Genomic DNA, 15327 nt, shown 5'->3' on the forward strand with positions numbered 1-15327 from the left:
ATGAAATGCAGTCTGTGACAAAACAATCTAACTGTATTACAAATGTATGAAATACTTTCACTGAAGGGGCTGTTGGGGAAAAGGTTCTGATCTAAGTAACTTTGGAAACAAGTGAGTCTGTAAGACTAAAGACAAAAGGAACTATACATACGCACTGCTATAAATCTAGCTGATAAAGTTGTTTCCCGTGGGAGTATGTGTTAATAATTCTAATGCCACTATACATGTATATTGCAATTGAACAGTGGAGTAAATGGATGGACGGCAGACAGTGGGAGCCAGGTTTCTTATTGTTGGAATTAGAAGTTCTGGATAACCAAGGGGAGGTCTAGATGAATCCATGTGGGAATGGATTAGGGTTGGAGACATCAGTATGAATTCACGTTTTGCTTGATATAGATTTAGATGGTTACATATAGAAATATTTATAAATGTGTATATATACACAGGTTAGTATGCATACATATATCTTCTTGTTCTGTCATCTAAGAGGGCCTAGAAACGACAGCACCTCAGTAGCAGCAAGCAGACCTAACACCCAGAACTTAGTTTTCAATACCCTTCTCCAATCAAAGGAACCAGGGCTACTTAGAGAAACAGCTGATTCTAGAACTGGGGCAGGAAATACGCAAGATGAGCCTGGAGCAAGCTGTAGTGCCAGAAAGTAGAGAAGTTCTCAAGAAACAACACCAAAACCCACATTGATAGGTGTATAACAAAGGGACACCGAAGCCAACTGAAAGAGTTCCCAAGGACCTAAGCTGGAACAAATTGGGCAACAAAACTAATAAATTAGTATTGAATTATAACCTAAAGCATAAAATAAAAACGCATGAGTCTCTACGAATATAAATAAGTGGTTTAACAAATAAATAAATGAAGAGAAGAGAGAAATATTCCATGAGAAGAATTCCAAATAATTTACTTAGATATTCTACTCTCAATGAGGCAATGCTTAACTCTCTGCTCCTTAAGCATAGGCTGTGCATAGTGACTTCCTTCCAAAAGATACAATATGGAAAGAGGGGGAAAAGCGAGTAAATTTACAGTGGAGAAGTCTGACAAACACTGCTTCAGCTGGTAATCAAGGTTAACACCAATGTTGATAGTACGTATCCTTGATATGACACGATGAAATGGCACTTTACGTCTGCGGTCTTCCACCCAAGAACCCATGACCCCAGTGTAATAATGAGAGAAATAGAAGACAAGTCCCAAATGAGAAACATTCTACAAAATGTGGGATCGGCAATCAAAACTTTTAAGGTCATCAAAAACAAGGAAAGTCTGAGAAACTGTCAAGCCAAGAGTAACCTAAAGAGGCATGACTACTAAATGCTCTATGGCATCCCGCAAGGGATCTTGGAACAGAAAGTGTACACTAGGCAAAAGCTAGGGAAACTGAAATAAAGTATAGACTTTAATTAGTAAGAATGCATCAATATTGGTCCATTAATTGTGACATGTACCACACAAACATTAAATGATAATAATAGGGGATTCCGGATGTGAGTTATATTGGAACACTGTACTATCTTCATAATTTTTCTGTAAACCTAAAACTGTTGTAAAATAAGAAGTTTATTTTTTAAAAACTCCCTTACATTGTTAAAATTAGCTTTATTATATTTAGTTAACATCTGCCTGTCAATAATTTTACCATCTTGAGTGACACTTGAGGATCCTCTGCCTGGATCCCTCCTAACCTGGATCTTCACGTGGCTGCCATTTGTTGTCATTTGGGACTCAGCTCAAACATCACCACCTAAGAGAGGGCTTTCCTAACTACCTAGTCTGAAGAGCATCCCTAGTACCCATCCCTATCATCTTACCTTGTCCTGCTTATTCTGAAATTATTTTGATTTTGTGTATTGTCTTGTAACCACCCTCATCTATGAAGCCCAGGCCCTCACTAGTTTCGCCCACAGAGATCTTCTCGAGTACCTAGAAAGGAGCCTGGAAATACAGCGGGTACTTAAAAAGTACTAGTTGAATGAACAGATACAAAATTGGTCTACTTTCCCTCTTCATGATAGTCCTTCAAACATATGATCCTGCATCCCTCTAAGTTTTCTTTTCTTCAAGCTGTAAATCTCTAGATTCTTCACATGCTTCTCATCTGACATAATCTCCTTGTACTGGATAACAATATAGCAGGAATAAAAAAATTTATTTATTTAGGGCTTTACCATGTGCTGTGCATTGTGTTAAGTAAGCACTTTTAAAACAGTTTTTTATCTTCACAAAATTTATGCTCTATGAGTCAGGTACTTTTGGACGATTTCTGGAATGTCATTATCCCACTTAAATAATGGCCCCAGATCTGAACTCTACTGACTAGACGCAATCTGGACAGAAGAACTATTACCTTCCCTGATGTATTCATCTACCAACATGACCTATTTGGGGGGTAGGTTTGCTTAAGCAGCAGTGAAGCAATGGTCACTGTTGTCTTCTGGCCAGTGGCCCTCACACTGGTCTGTGATGAGACAAGAAGCTTGTGGCCGAATGGAAACCAATTACCTCACCAAGTGCACTGTTTAGTTCAGCTGCCTTGCTTCCACAGAAGACTTTCTTGATGTAGGAAGCTGTGTGCTGGTCTATATTCTGGCCCAGGCGCCTCATCTCACTGTGGACTGGCACTCTGAGTAGCACTGATCTAAGACACAATTCTCAGCATTCTTTGCTTCTTCTGTGTTGTAACATACACTCACTGTCTAGTGCATTCCCACTACCCGCCAATTTCTAGTAAATGGAACCATTCAGTAAAAATCCTAGAAAGAATACTCAAAGATTGCCCAGAAGGAGGGCAGTTGGTGAGAAGGTGGGATAAGGTGGCATAGTGGGAAAGTACTTAGATTGTGTCCTAAGATTTCTATTTTAGTCCTGGATTTGTCATTAACCAGTTGTGGGTAAGGAAATTCCCCTCTCCAGTTCTCATTTTCCTCATCTGTAAAAGGACGTGGTGAGCCAGGTAATTTCTGAGGGCCTTCTAGTTTTTGTGCTCTAGGATCTAACCCTTTGAGTCAAATGACTTCCACATAGTGAATATCCCTAGGCTAGGCCCTTCTACAACTATCGTGTCCCCATCACATCGCCACCATTTTGCCTCCCACAGTGTTTTGCCTGGTGACTAATCAGCTGGCTTCAGAACGGGAATGTCACAGTGGTATCTAGCTGCCAGGCCCAAAGATAAGAGAGTTAGAGAGTCTAGCGGCTGAAAGCATCTTCAACAACGTGTGTCCCCCAAAGATTGGGTAATGCTTTCGTCAAGCATAAGGTGTCATAAACATGTGCCATTAAAACTGCTCTGCAGTTTTCCGGTTCTGCATATAAAGAGCTTGGAGGTTGCCGCTTTGTATTAACAACCAGTAAAAAGCTGAACAGACTGAAAGATCAAGATCTCTTCTTGGATCTTTAGAGAGGGGAGGACACAGGGCAAATCACTGCCCCCAAGATTGGAGAGACAGTCAGGTGACTCAAGAAGTCACTGCTCACTGGAGCAGAAACTCATAAGCAGAAACACCATGGAAACCATGAATTGCTGGAGGCTCAGCGCCAAAAACTCTGAGAGTTAAAAACTCCAGGGGGACCAAGTCATAGAGGGGCCCCCACAGCATTGTGAGATTTATCTCCAGGAGTTTGGTCAGATTCCTAGAGTAAACATCAGAGAAAAATTCTCTTGGACTTCCAGCAGGGGGAGGGGGAAAGAAACCATTTTGAAACACTCCTGGAACAGGCCTTTTTCTTTTAGGCACTTGGGGGAAGATCAAAGTTTCTTTCAGAGTGTTTGTTCTTAAAAACAATCAAGCCAGGGGCCAGCCCAGTGCTGTAGTGGTTAAGTTTGTGCACTCCTCTTCAGGGGCCCAGGGTTCGCAGGTTAGGGCCCCAGGCATGGACCCACGCACTGCTCATCAAGTCATGCTGTGGCAGCGTCCCACATTCAAAATAAAGGAGGGTTGCCACAGATGTTAGCTAAGTGACAACCTTCTCTAAGCAAAAAGAGGAAGATTGTCAAGGGATTGTTATGTTAGCTCAGGGTCAGTTTTCCTCACCAAAAAAAACACAAAAAACAAAAAACAAAAGCAAGCCAAAGAGACACATTTGGAATGGCCAATTCTGATCCTCCACACTTGAAAATAACTTCTATTTTCCTGGTTCTTCATATGTCAGATAATGTCAGAGCATTCTGTTCTTCTCAACAAGGCCTCAGGGGAAACTAGTTAACCAGAGCCTGACCTGCTAGGGTATTATCGAGACTAACAGACGTAGGGAAGGAAAACACTCAACTCCAACCCACCCTCACCATCCTGGCCCAAATAAACAGGGAAAAAAACCTAAGAAACACTATAAAGTTCACAGTCCACAGTCATGGGTTCACTAAAAGACTGAGACCTAATCCTAGGACTACAGAACGCTTCTCCATCCCCACACCTCACCACCACGCTACTAAAGGGCAATTTACAACAGTTTCTTTTACTCAGTACATCATGTCTGGCTATCAAGAAAAAAACTCAACAACACCATCAATCAACTCGATATAACGGACATCTAGAGACAACTTCATCCAACAACAGCAGAATTCATATTTTCTCAAGTTCACATGGAACATTCACCGAGACATACCACATTCTGGGCCATAAAACACACCTAAATAAAAGAGTAGAAGTCATATGATGTCTGTGTCAGTGGACATTCCACAGTGGAATTAAACTAGAAATCAACAAGAGAAAGATAACTGGAGAATCCCCAAATATGTGAAGATTAAATGACACACTTCTAAATAATACATGGGTCAGAGAAGAACTCTCAAGAGAAATTTAAAAATATTTTGAACTATATGAAAATTAAAGCACAGTATCAAAATTTGTTGGATGCAGCAAAAGTAATGCTTAGAGGGAAATTTATAGCATTGAATGCATAGATTACAAGAGAAGAAAGATCTAAAAATCAATACTCTACATTTCCACCTTAGCAGACTAGAAAAAGAAGAGCAAATTAAATCCAAAGAAAGCAGAAGAAAAGAAATAATAAAAATTAGTGCAGAAATCAATGAAATTGAAAGTAGGAAATCAATAGACAAAATCAATGAAACCAAAAGCTGGTTCCTTGAAAAGATCAATAAAATCAAAAGACTATAGCCAGGCTTTTGAAGAAAAAGCCTATAGCCAGTCTTTTTTAAGAAAAAAGATAGAGGACACAAATTACTAGTATCAGAAATGAAAGAGGGACATCACTACAGATCCCATGGAAATTAAAAAGATACTAAAGGAATACTATGAACAACTCTCTACTCATAAATTTGATAACCTAGCTGAAGTGAACCAATTCCTTGAATGACACAATTTGCCAACTCACACGGGAAAAAAACAGGTGGTCTAAATAGGTCTATATCTATTAAAGAAATTGAGTCAATAATTAATAACCTCGCCAAACAGAAAGCACTGAGCTTCCTATGTGCCAAAAATGAACAAATGGAACTTGAAATTAAAAACACAATACCATTTACATTGTCACCCTCCAAAATGAAATACGTAGGTATAAATCTAACAAAATTTGCATAAGATCTATATGAGGGGAACTATAAAACTCTGATGAACAAAACCAAAGAAGAACTAAATAAATGGAGAGATATCTCATGTTCATGAAGAGGAAGACTCGATATTGTCAAGTTGTCAGTTCTTCCCAACTTGACCTATAGATTTGATGCAATCCCAACCAAAATCAAAACCAAAAGCAAGTTATTTTATGGATATTGACAAACTGACTCTAAAGTTTATATGGAGAGCAAAAAAACCCAGAACAGCCAATATAATATTCAGGGAGAAGAACTAAGTTGTAGGAGTGACACTACTCAACTTCAAGACTTACTATAAAGCTACGGTAATCAAGACAGTGTGGTATTGGCAAAAGAATAGACAAATAGATCAATGGAACAGAACAGAGAGCCCAGAAATAGACCCACATAAATATAGTCAAAGGAACAAAGGCAACACAGTGGAACAAAGCACATTTCAACAAATGGTGCTGGAACAACTGGACATCCACATGCAAAAACATGAATCTAGACACAGATCTTACATGCTTCACAAAGTTGACTCAAAATGGATCACAGACCGAAATGGAAAATGCAAAACAGTAAAACTCTTAGAAAATAATATAAGAGAAAATCTACATAACCTAGGGTGTGGCAAGGAGGTTTTAGATGCAACACCAAAGGCACAATCCAAGAAAGAAAGAATTAATAAGCTGGACTCGTTAAAATTTTCTGCTGTGCAAAAGACACTGTCAAGAGAATGAGAAGACAAGCCACAGACTGGGAGAAAATATTTGCAAAAGACATATCTGATAAAAGATTGTTATCCAAAATATACAAAGAACTCTTAAAACTCAACAAGAAGAAAACAAACAAGCTGATTAAAAAATAAGCCAAAGACCTTAAAAGACATCTCACCAAAGAAGACATACAGATGGCAAATAAGCATTTGAAAAGATGTTCCGCATCATATGTCATCAGGGAAACTCAAATTAAAACAACAATGAGATACCACTACACACCAATTAAAAGAGCCAAAGTCTGGAACACTGACAACACCAAATATCGATGAGGATGTGGAGCAACAAAAAGCCTGATACTTTGCTGGTGGAAATGTAAAATTGTACAGCCACTTTGGAAGACAGTTTGACAATTTCTTATAAAACTAAACATACTCTTACCGTATAATCCAGCAATCACACTCCTTGGTACTTATTCAAAGGAGTTGAAAGCGTATGTACACACAGAAATCTGCATGTAGCTGTTATAGCATCTTTCTTCATAACCGCCAAAACTTGGAAGCAACCAAGATGTCCTTCAGTAGGTAAATGAATAAACTGTGGTACATGTAAACAATGGAATATTATTCAGGGCTAAAAAGAAATGAGCTATAAAGCCATGAAAAGACATGGAGGAACCTTAAATGCATACTATTAAGTGAAAGAAGTCAATCTGAAAAGGCTACAAGCTCCATGATTCCAACTATATGACATCCTGGAAAAGACAAAACTATGGAGACAGTAAAAAGTTCAGTGGTTGCCAGGGTTGGAGGGGGTTGTGGAGAGAGATGAATAGGCATAGTACAGAGGATTTTTAGCGCAGTGAAAACACTCTGTAAGAGATTATAATCATGGCTATAGATCTTTATACATTTGTCCCAACCCACAGAATGTATAACACCAAGAGAGAGCCCTAAGTAAACTATGGACTTTGTGTGATTATGGTGCACCAATGTAGGGTCATCCTTGGTAAAAAAAAAATGGACCATTCTGGTGAGTGTTGATAATGGGGAGGCTAAGCATGTGTGGGAGCAGGAAGCATATGGGAAACCTTTGTACCTTCCTCTCAATTTTGTTGTAATCTAAGACTGCTCTAAAATAATAAAGTCTTAAAAAAACTGTTCTGAAGGAATTCTCCTGTGCCTCTATCACTCTCTGTCGTAGGCTGAATAAAGACCCCGAAGACATCAGGTCCTAATCCCTGGGACCTGTAAATGTTCCCTTATTTAGAAAAATGTTGTTTTATTTGCAAATATGATCCCTTATTTGCAAATGTAATGAAGTTAAGGATTTTGAAATGGGCAGACTGTTCTGTATGATCTGGGAGGGTCCTAAATGCAATCACAAGAGTCCTTATAAAAGGGAAGCTGAGGAAGATGTCACACACCCAGGAGGAGAAGGCAATGTGGCTGAAGAAGCAGGTATTGAGGTGATGTGGCCGCATGCTAAGGAATAGTGGCAGCCACCAGCAGCTGAAGGAAGCAAGGAGCAGACTCTCTCCTAGAGCCTCTGAAGGGAGCGCGGCCCTGTTGACACCTTGCTTTCTGCCCAGTGACACTGACTTTGGACTGCTAGCCTCCAGAACTGGGAGAGAATGAACTTCTGCTGTTTTAAGCTACCAAGTTTGTGGTCACTTGTTACAGCAGCCACAGGAAACTAATACACCCTCCTCTTAAATTTCACCTTCCATTCATACAGATTTTTCTTTCTCTAATAAACAAAACCACATGTATCCATCAGGACCCTGGCAGGTAACACGCTCCCATCTGAGGGCTTAATAAAGTGACTGTTTGCAAAGGTCTTAATAAAGTTTGGGAGAACTCAAGAGATAGGCCAGTGGCCCAGTGCTGGACAATGGGGAACCCCTGCTACTACTCTAGCCTAGAGGGTCATGGGGATGGAGCTGTGTGGAAAGGGCCATCTGACAGAAGCCGTGGCCTTCAGTCCGGGGACACAACCAGCCCATGGCAACACAGCAGGAAAGAAGCAAGGGGAACGAGCACCTTCATGTTACTCTCTTCTCTCCCTCTGATTTCCTGCCCGTGGCCTCCAGTGGCTGAAACTAACTGGCCGTCAAATGCAAGGGAGGCATTCACGTCGGCCTCCTAGACACAGAGAAGGTGGAGAAGGGTGGAGAGCGGATTTATAAGGGCAGATGGAAATATCCAGCACCCATGTAATTTTCATCCCTTCTCAAGACCATCCACAGAACAGACTGGTTTTGTGAGACAGAGAGCCCCCTGGACCCTAGCTCTGTGACCTTGGTCTCATTCACCTCATCTGTAAAATGAAGGGTTTAGACTAGAAAGTTTCTAAGATCCCTTTCAGTCCTGATGCTTATGACTCTAGAAGCAGACTATATGCCTTATCAGGCTAAGGCCGACATGCCTAAGACTAAGGCTAAGTGCCTCGAGTCCTCACAGCTGTTCGTTTACTAAAGCATATGCAGACCTCTCTTTTCCATGACGCAGCTCTGCATCTGTGCAAGGATGTGCAGTGCGTGCTGGTTATCGAGCCACTCCAAGGAAAGGAGCAGACTGTGCTCACCCACGGCATGCAGACACATCACAGGCATGCTGGAAAACGCAACGTGAGGCTGGGAAACCAGGCTGGGCTCTGAACAGCCAACTGTCAGAGGCGAGGAGGCAGAAAGAAAGCAAGCCACTCACCCAACGGCCGGGGCAACAGTCAGTGGACACGCCTGCTTGTTCCCGAAGAAAACTCAAGGGGGCCTCAGCAGCTGGCGGCAGCTGGTGCAGCCCCCAAGCTGACCCAGTAACTAACTGGCAGGCCCAGCAAAGAGTTGGCTGCCAGCAATCATGCAGATGGTAATAATTAGCTAGAAAGTTAAACTACGGAAAGTTGCAAGGGTCCAGGAGAGCCCCATGTTGAGCAATGAACATACGCCAAGCCTTCCTCTGCTGCCTTGGGACATTTTGCTCTGTATTGTGTCTGCTTTTTCACCTACTCCTGTCTGCTTCTGTCTCTTTCGAACCTCCTTTTGAAAATAGAGGGTAAGGCTAAGGAAGAGAATGTCTTCATTATCCCTCCAGGGCTGAGAGTGCAGGGGCAACCCTCCCCCGATCCCACAGACCTTGGGTGGCCGGGGATAAACAACAGATTTCCTCCCTGCCTGTAACCCCACGCCTAGTCGTTAACTAGGACCCTCTCTAATTACTGGTGGGCCCCACATGAGCACTGGTTTATGGTGTGTGATTTGGGGAGGAGGGGTGTCTAAGAAGGACCTATATTCCAAAATCCTTAAAAATGTTCTCAAACTGCTGATTCCTAAATTCCGTTGTCATCTTGTTTCCAGCCAAAAAGTTAGATTCTTGTTGTCAACACACACTATTGAGATGTGTGATTGAAGGTTGCTCAGTGAGTTGAGGGCCTGAAGGCCTGTCCAGAGATGAGGAAGGAATGGGAGTCTGGATGTGAGAGGCTGAGAAGGTGGGTGAAGAGGGGGTGCTGGAAAAGAGAAAAGGACAAAGAGAGCGCGCTGTGGCTGAGGGATGAGTCACTGCATGCTGCTGCCCAGAGCTGTCCCGGTGGAGGCGGTGCTGGAAATGTTTCAAGAACTCAGATAAGCAGCTTCTCTATCAAGTATCACCGAAAAGCTTGCAATCTGGACCTCAGACTCTCAGAAAGGAGCTGGCCTCTCCAGCTATGGAGTAGATAACAACGGTGGCGTGTGGTTAGGGGGGCTCTGGGGAGTCTCCCTACTCCAAAATGCTTCTCCTATTCACTGCCACAGTGAAACCCCAAAGTCTGCCACTAGGGCTGTACCTGCATTTCCATTCATTTATTGGTCACTTTCCAGTGGCTTGCTAAAAGTCAAGCACTGGTCAAAGAGGGTTTTGATGGATAACAAATAGGAGGACTAATCTTGGATACGGGCTACCAAGGATGTTGGGTGCAGAGCAGGGCTCAGTGGGAGGCCAGCTCCGGGACTCTCTCTGTTTTGTCAGAGTGTGAGTGGGATCCCTGCAGAAAAGGAGGGAGGAGTCCCTGGAGACAGGGCTTCTATGGGAGGGCATGAGAAAGGCTAAGAGGACACGACACTTGGCCCTGCCTGACCGTGCGCTTGCTCGGATGCAATTGCCCTGTGCCTCTCCCGTCGGGCACCCTTCCTGTCTTCTGATGCCTGCTCTCCAAAACGCCTGAGAGTGTTTTGCTCAGACCTCACGTTGTGAGAGCTGCTGCTCCTTCCAGCCACTTCCAAATACAGCACCCTTCAAACAGATAGAAATGCTTAAATCAGGGAGGACTAGACCTATGAGAACCACCATGTAAGACATAAGCGCTCCTACCCAAATCAAAGTCCTGAGTTAGAATCCCAACCCTAGCACTTACCGGCTGTGTGTTTTTGCATAAACTATTTCCTTTTCTAAATTCTGCTGTCCTTATCTGTCAACTGGGAATAGCAATAGTACGCACCTGACAGTCATGAGGATTAAACAAATGAGCTAAGGGATATGAAGCGCTTAGCACAATGTCTGGCTTCTCGTGAGCGCTCAATAAGTGTCAGTCATTAATTCATTTCTTGCCTACTTTTACTTCCAGTAAGGCTGGCAAACTGACGCATACAACTTTCAAAATCATTGCAAATTTAATCTAGACTTAGGCGGTGCTCACAAATTTCTTCTTTGAGAAAGCCACAAAATTCTTTTGTAAGTCATGATCTGCTTCCTGTTTTTTTTATCAGTTATATTTAGCTCTTAAATTTTATATCTCAGCTTGAAGTCCTAAAGCCATCCTTCCAAATATACAAGTGGTTCAGCCAATGGCATTTACTCATTGAAGGAAAACAACCAAACCTTTTTTTTTTTTTTAAATAACAACAGGTCAGAGGTGGGACTAATTTCCATAACTACAAAGATAAATAAATTATGCTTCATTTCTTCACAGGATCGAATTTGGCAAGACCAACCCTAAAGACTAGTCGTTTCAGTTCTACCCCTTTAAACCCTGGGAGAACATCTAAGCTCTTTCTCATGGATCCTAAGCTGCCTTTCCGGGACCCTGGGTCCTTCCCAGCAAGAGTCCAGACACAACCCTCCCCCTCCCAGCTCACAGCTGAAGTTGTTGGTGTCCGTTTTATAGTCTCAAACACCAGTTACTTCTATTTCCGACTGCCATCTAAGGTTAATCCAACAATCTATCTTATGCACCACATATTTATTGAGCACTTGCTTGCTATGTGCCAGGCACAGTTCCGAATGCTTCATGTGATGAAGTCATCTTATCCTAATAATATCTTTGTGAAACAGATACTGTTACTATCATCCTTCTTCATGGGGTATTATTATCTTGATAATTTGCCTAATATCACGTAGCTAACACGTGGCAGAGCTGGGATTTGAATGCGGGAAGTCTGACTCCAGAGCTGGCTCTCTCTCCCTAAAGCACACCACCTCTCAGAGGAGAGGCGAAGTTTATCAGGGATCAGCTCGGACGGAGTCCTGACTCTGCTTTTTCACAGCAGCACGTTTTCTTCCATAGAACAGTCTGTCCTAGCCCTGTCACTCTGTTCCTCCCAGCCCATCCTCGGGGCGTCCTTTGCCAAAAATGTGAAAGAAACACTCTCACAACAACATCCCTCTGACCTCTAAAATAGGGCTGCAGAAACGTTCGAGGCAGTGTGGCTCAGACTTGGGGGACGGGGCCCCAGTCCCACCTTCAGCACTAACTGGCTGGGTGCCCCTGGGCAAGTCACTTAATGTCTCCACCTTCAGACTCCACATCAGTAGAGTGGGGAACACGCCGAAACTACCTTATAGGGCATTTGTGGGGATTACAGGAGCTAATCTGTGTAATGTGCTCAGTACAGTGCCTGGCTCAATAAGTCAGCTGTTATCATTAAGGAAGATCAATAATAGTTATTGTGATTATTGATCACATAGTCCATACCCGTGAGCAGAATTGAAGGGCACATTCAGAAAGGACTTAGAGAGAGGCCAGGTTGTATTATAAGCTCTCTGGGATCCTGCCCCTTGTCTGTTCCTGCACGTGAGGATGGGCCACCTGAGACCAAAGAACTCACCTCCTGAACCTGGCTAGCACCCACCCCCAGTGGGTTCCCCCGGGCAGGAGATGACCAGTAAGTAGGAGGTGATTGGGAAGGCCAAGTGACAGCCTAGACAGGGGCAAGCCAGAAATCCCTCTATAAATCAACTCCATTCCATAAGCAGTCATTTTCGGCCTAGACACAACATTACTTGTTCCAGGTTAGCAGTTCTGAAAACTGTCTTCAAAACTTTCTTTCAACTGGGCACCCCAATGTATAAGTCAGGTAAAGATGGAGCAGCTCTGTTAGAAGCGGGAAGATGAGCCTCCTGGAGAACCCACAGGCTCCCGCTGAACTCCTCCCAGAGGACCCTGCGTCCCCTCCGAAGAGAAATGATGTCCTCAGACCACAGTCCGAGAAACATTTTCTAAGAGAAACAAGTATATATACAACATGAACCCTGCCCTTAGGGACCTTCGAGTCATGTGAGCTGGCAGTTACAGTGTTGCCCTGGCTGGCAAGCCAACTCCCATGTCCCTGTGGAAGGTACAAACCCTTGCAAGGCATTGTGGCTACCTCCTACAGAACCAGAGAGCCCTCCGTGTTTGTACTGCACCTTGGAGGGACTGGGAAGTGATGCTTTCATTGTTCACCTGCTTCAGGAAAATAATCTTTGAAAATTAATTTACCTTTCACGACACCTCTGTGAGGCGGGGTTATCATTATCCCATTTTACCAATGAGGAAGCCTAGCCTGAGGACATTGAACTTGTCCAAGGTCTCCCAGCTTGACTGTGTTGGGACCAAGATTCGAACTCCAATCTTCCCGGTTTCGGAGCATGGCAGCCTGGACTCGAGCCTGAGGCTACCTCAGCTCAGATCCCTGCTCGGCCACTTACTAGTTGTGTCTCCAGCCTCAACTTCCTCGTCTGTAAAGTGGGGATGATGATGATGATACTCGCCACCTTGGAATGGGGCCTGACATACAGCAGGTGCACAAGAAGAGTTAATTGCTGTCTAGGGATCAGCAACTAATAGGTTATGACTAGTTTTGTTCACTTCATTCCCTCATTTGTTTAGCCTGTTAGAGAACAGAGCATGGCGGTATGTAGCTAAGGAGTAAAATGTGTGGTACAGAGAAGTAAAGCCATAGGAATTCAGAGAAAAGGCATCTGAAATGCTTATTTGTGATGCTTGTAAATTTTCAGGTACTCCTTGTGCAGAAGCCATGCTGAGTTCTCTGAGTCAGTCCAATGTCAGCACATGTCAAAGCTAGCCTTTCAGCGGCTGACTGCTGGGAGCATGTCCCTGATGAAGCCAAGGGCCACACGCAGTCTTCTGGGTGGAGCAGCTAGCTATGCCACAGACAGCTAAGCCTCTGGGCTCTGCCGGTAAACACACAGCACCCTTGGGGCCCTGCACCACATCTCCATGTCCCAAGGAACAATTCAAGGTGTAAGACTCCACGATGGTGGGCGGGACGGGGAAAGGAGAGAGCATCACCGGCCAGTCCAGGTCCTGGGTCACCGCTGCAGCCCAGTTCATCATGGTCCAAATGCCTTCTCCCAGCCCTTCCACTTCAGTCATTTCTCAATGAATCGATTCAGACCTAAAGGTCTTTATGAATGCTTCTTGACATTCTAGGGACTCCAAAGGGGGGGGGGGGGGAAGGAAAGAAAAGAAAAGAAAAGAAAAGAAACAAAGAAAATCAGGAATTCCCAGAGATCTGCCATCACACTTTCCACACCAGTACTCGGATGAACCGTGTGCTTCCAGGGACCCAAGAACTAAACTGAAATTTGCAAAGACAGAGGGAAAAGAAATGCCGACCATCGCCCGGTGAGTCCACACACCCACAACACACACTCAACAGCAACAAAACGCCCTCAGCCCAAGTGCCTCGTTTTTGCTCAATGGATGTCAAATGATCCCAAGAATGTCCAGGCCCCGGTCCTACCTCTCCAGCTGTGGTCCCCAGGGTCGCCTCTCTCCCTTTCGCACCACCTGCTACGGCGGTTCCATCCTCTCTCTGGGGACAGCCAGCACCGCCGGTCAGGGAGGGTCCCGCGGAAGGAAGGGGAGCGCAGGCGCTGAGATCACCGACGTGGGGAGGGGATGGTCTCCGAACCCAGCACTTGGTTCGAGGGAAAAGGATGTTTTGTAATTCTTGGCTTGAATTTCCAGAGGCAGAACAGGAAATGTCCGCTGGGGCTGAGAGCTCAAGGGAAAAACGCCCTGCAGTCTCCCTTCAGAGGGGACCTTCCCGCGCGCTCCCAGCCCCGGCCCGTCTGGAATTTAAAGCTCCGTCTGAATCCTCCTGCTTTTCCCAGCTTACTCTTTCCTCCAGCAGTTTTTTTGTTGTTGTTCTTAATGGAACGTCAGCTTCGTTCCTGACATGCTGGAAAAATTTTCCTCTGCCTAAACTTGGCGCAGGAACACTCTCCTTGTGAGAGAATTTCTCCTGCTACACGGCTCAGTTTTAGAAGAGCGAGCTATTTGTTTTGCCAACTTTTGTACTAGCGACATTTTTGATGGATTATTTTCCCCCTGAACCTCTGGATTCCAAGAAATATACACATCCACATCCCTCTTGGTTGTTTTTTTTTCCCCTTTCTAATTGGAAAATAGCAGCAATAATAACTGGTAAAAGATTGCAGTGAAAATGTTCTTAAACTGTGGGTTCATAGGGTCCGGTCCAGGTCAGCCTTCTCCATGCTCACATCTCTGCCCACAGTGCTGTGTGATTGTGTGTGTGAGGCGGGGTATGTGGTAAGGAAGGGTAATGACCGTCTTCAAGGCCCTCTCTTGGTTCTAGGTCTTTCTATGATGGTAACACAGGAATTGGCAACCTTTCCAGATTGGGACCCAGTTTCAAGTTACAAACTCTGCCTCTTCAGCCCCCGGGGGTGGGGCTGGAAGACTCCTGGTTGTGATTCTTGGAGGCTCTGGGGTGTGAGTGCCTGGTGGGGAGAGGCCATCCTAAGATTCAGTTGTTGATAATGACCT

At 44.1% G+C, this 15327-nt stretch overlaps 1 protein-coding gene across 14 annotated transcripts in view; it reads right to left on the reverse strand.

Moving 5' to 3' along the window:
- TACC1 (transforming acidic coiled-coil containing protein 1) overlaps positions 1–14789 on the reverse strand; it is a 120285-nt gene extending 105496 nt beyond the window's left edge. Inside the window, exon 1 of one of the 14 annotated variants that reach the window (XM_070253048.1) lies at positions 14279–14789. The gene's annotated coding sequence lies outside the window, so the exon portion shown is untranslated. Of the gene's footprint in view, positions 1–8984; positions 9125–14278 lie in introns of those variants that run through there. The other 13 variants (XM_070253045.1, XM_014736553.3, XM_014736552.3 and 10 more) reach the window with 13 other exon arrangements.
- Between the last annotated feature and the right edge of the window lie 538 nt (positions 14790–15327).

This window comes from Equus caballus, chromosome 27 (genome assembly GCF_041296265.1).
Source record: "Equus caballus isolate H_3958 breed thoroughbred chromosome 27, TB-T2T, whole genome shotgun sequence".
Classification (NCBI taxonomy): Eukaryota; Metazoa; Chordata; class Mammalia; order Perissodactyla; family Equidae; genus Equus; species Equus caballus.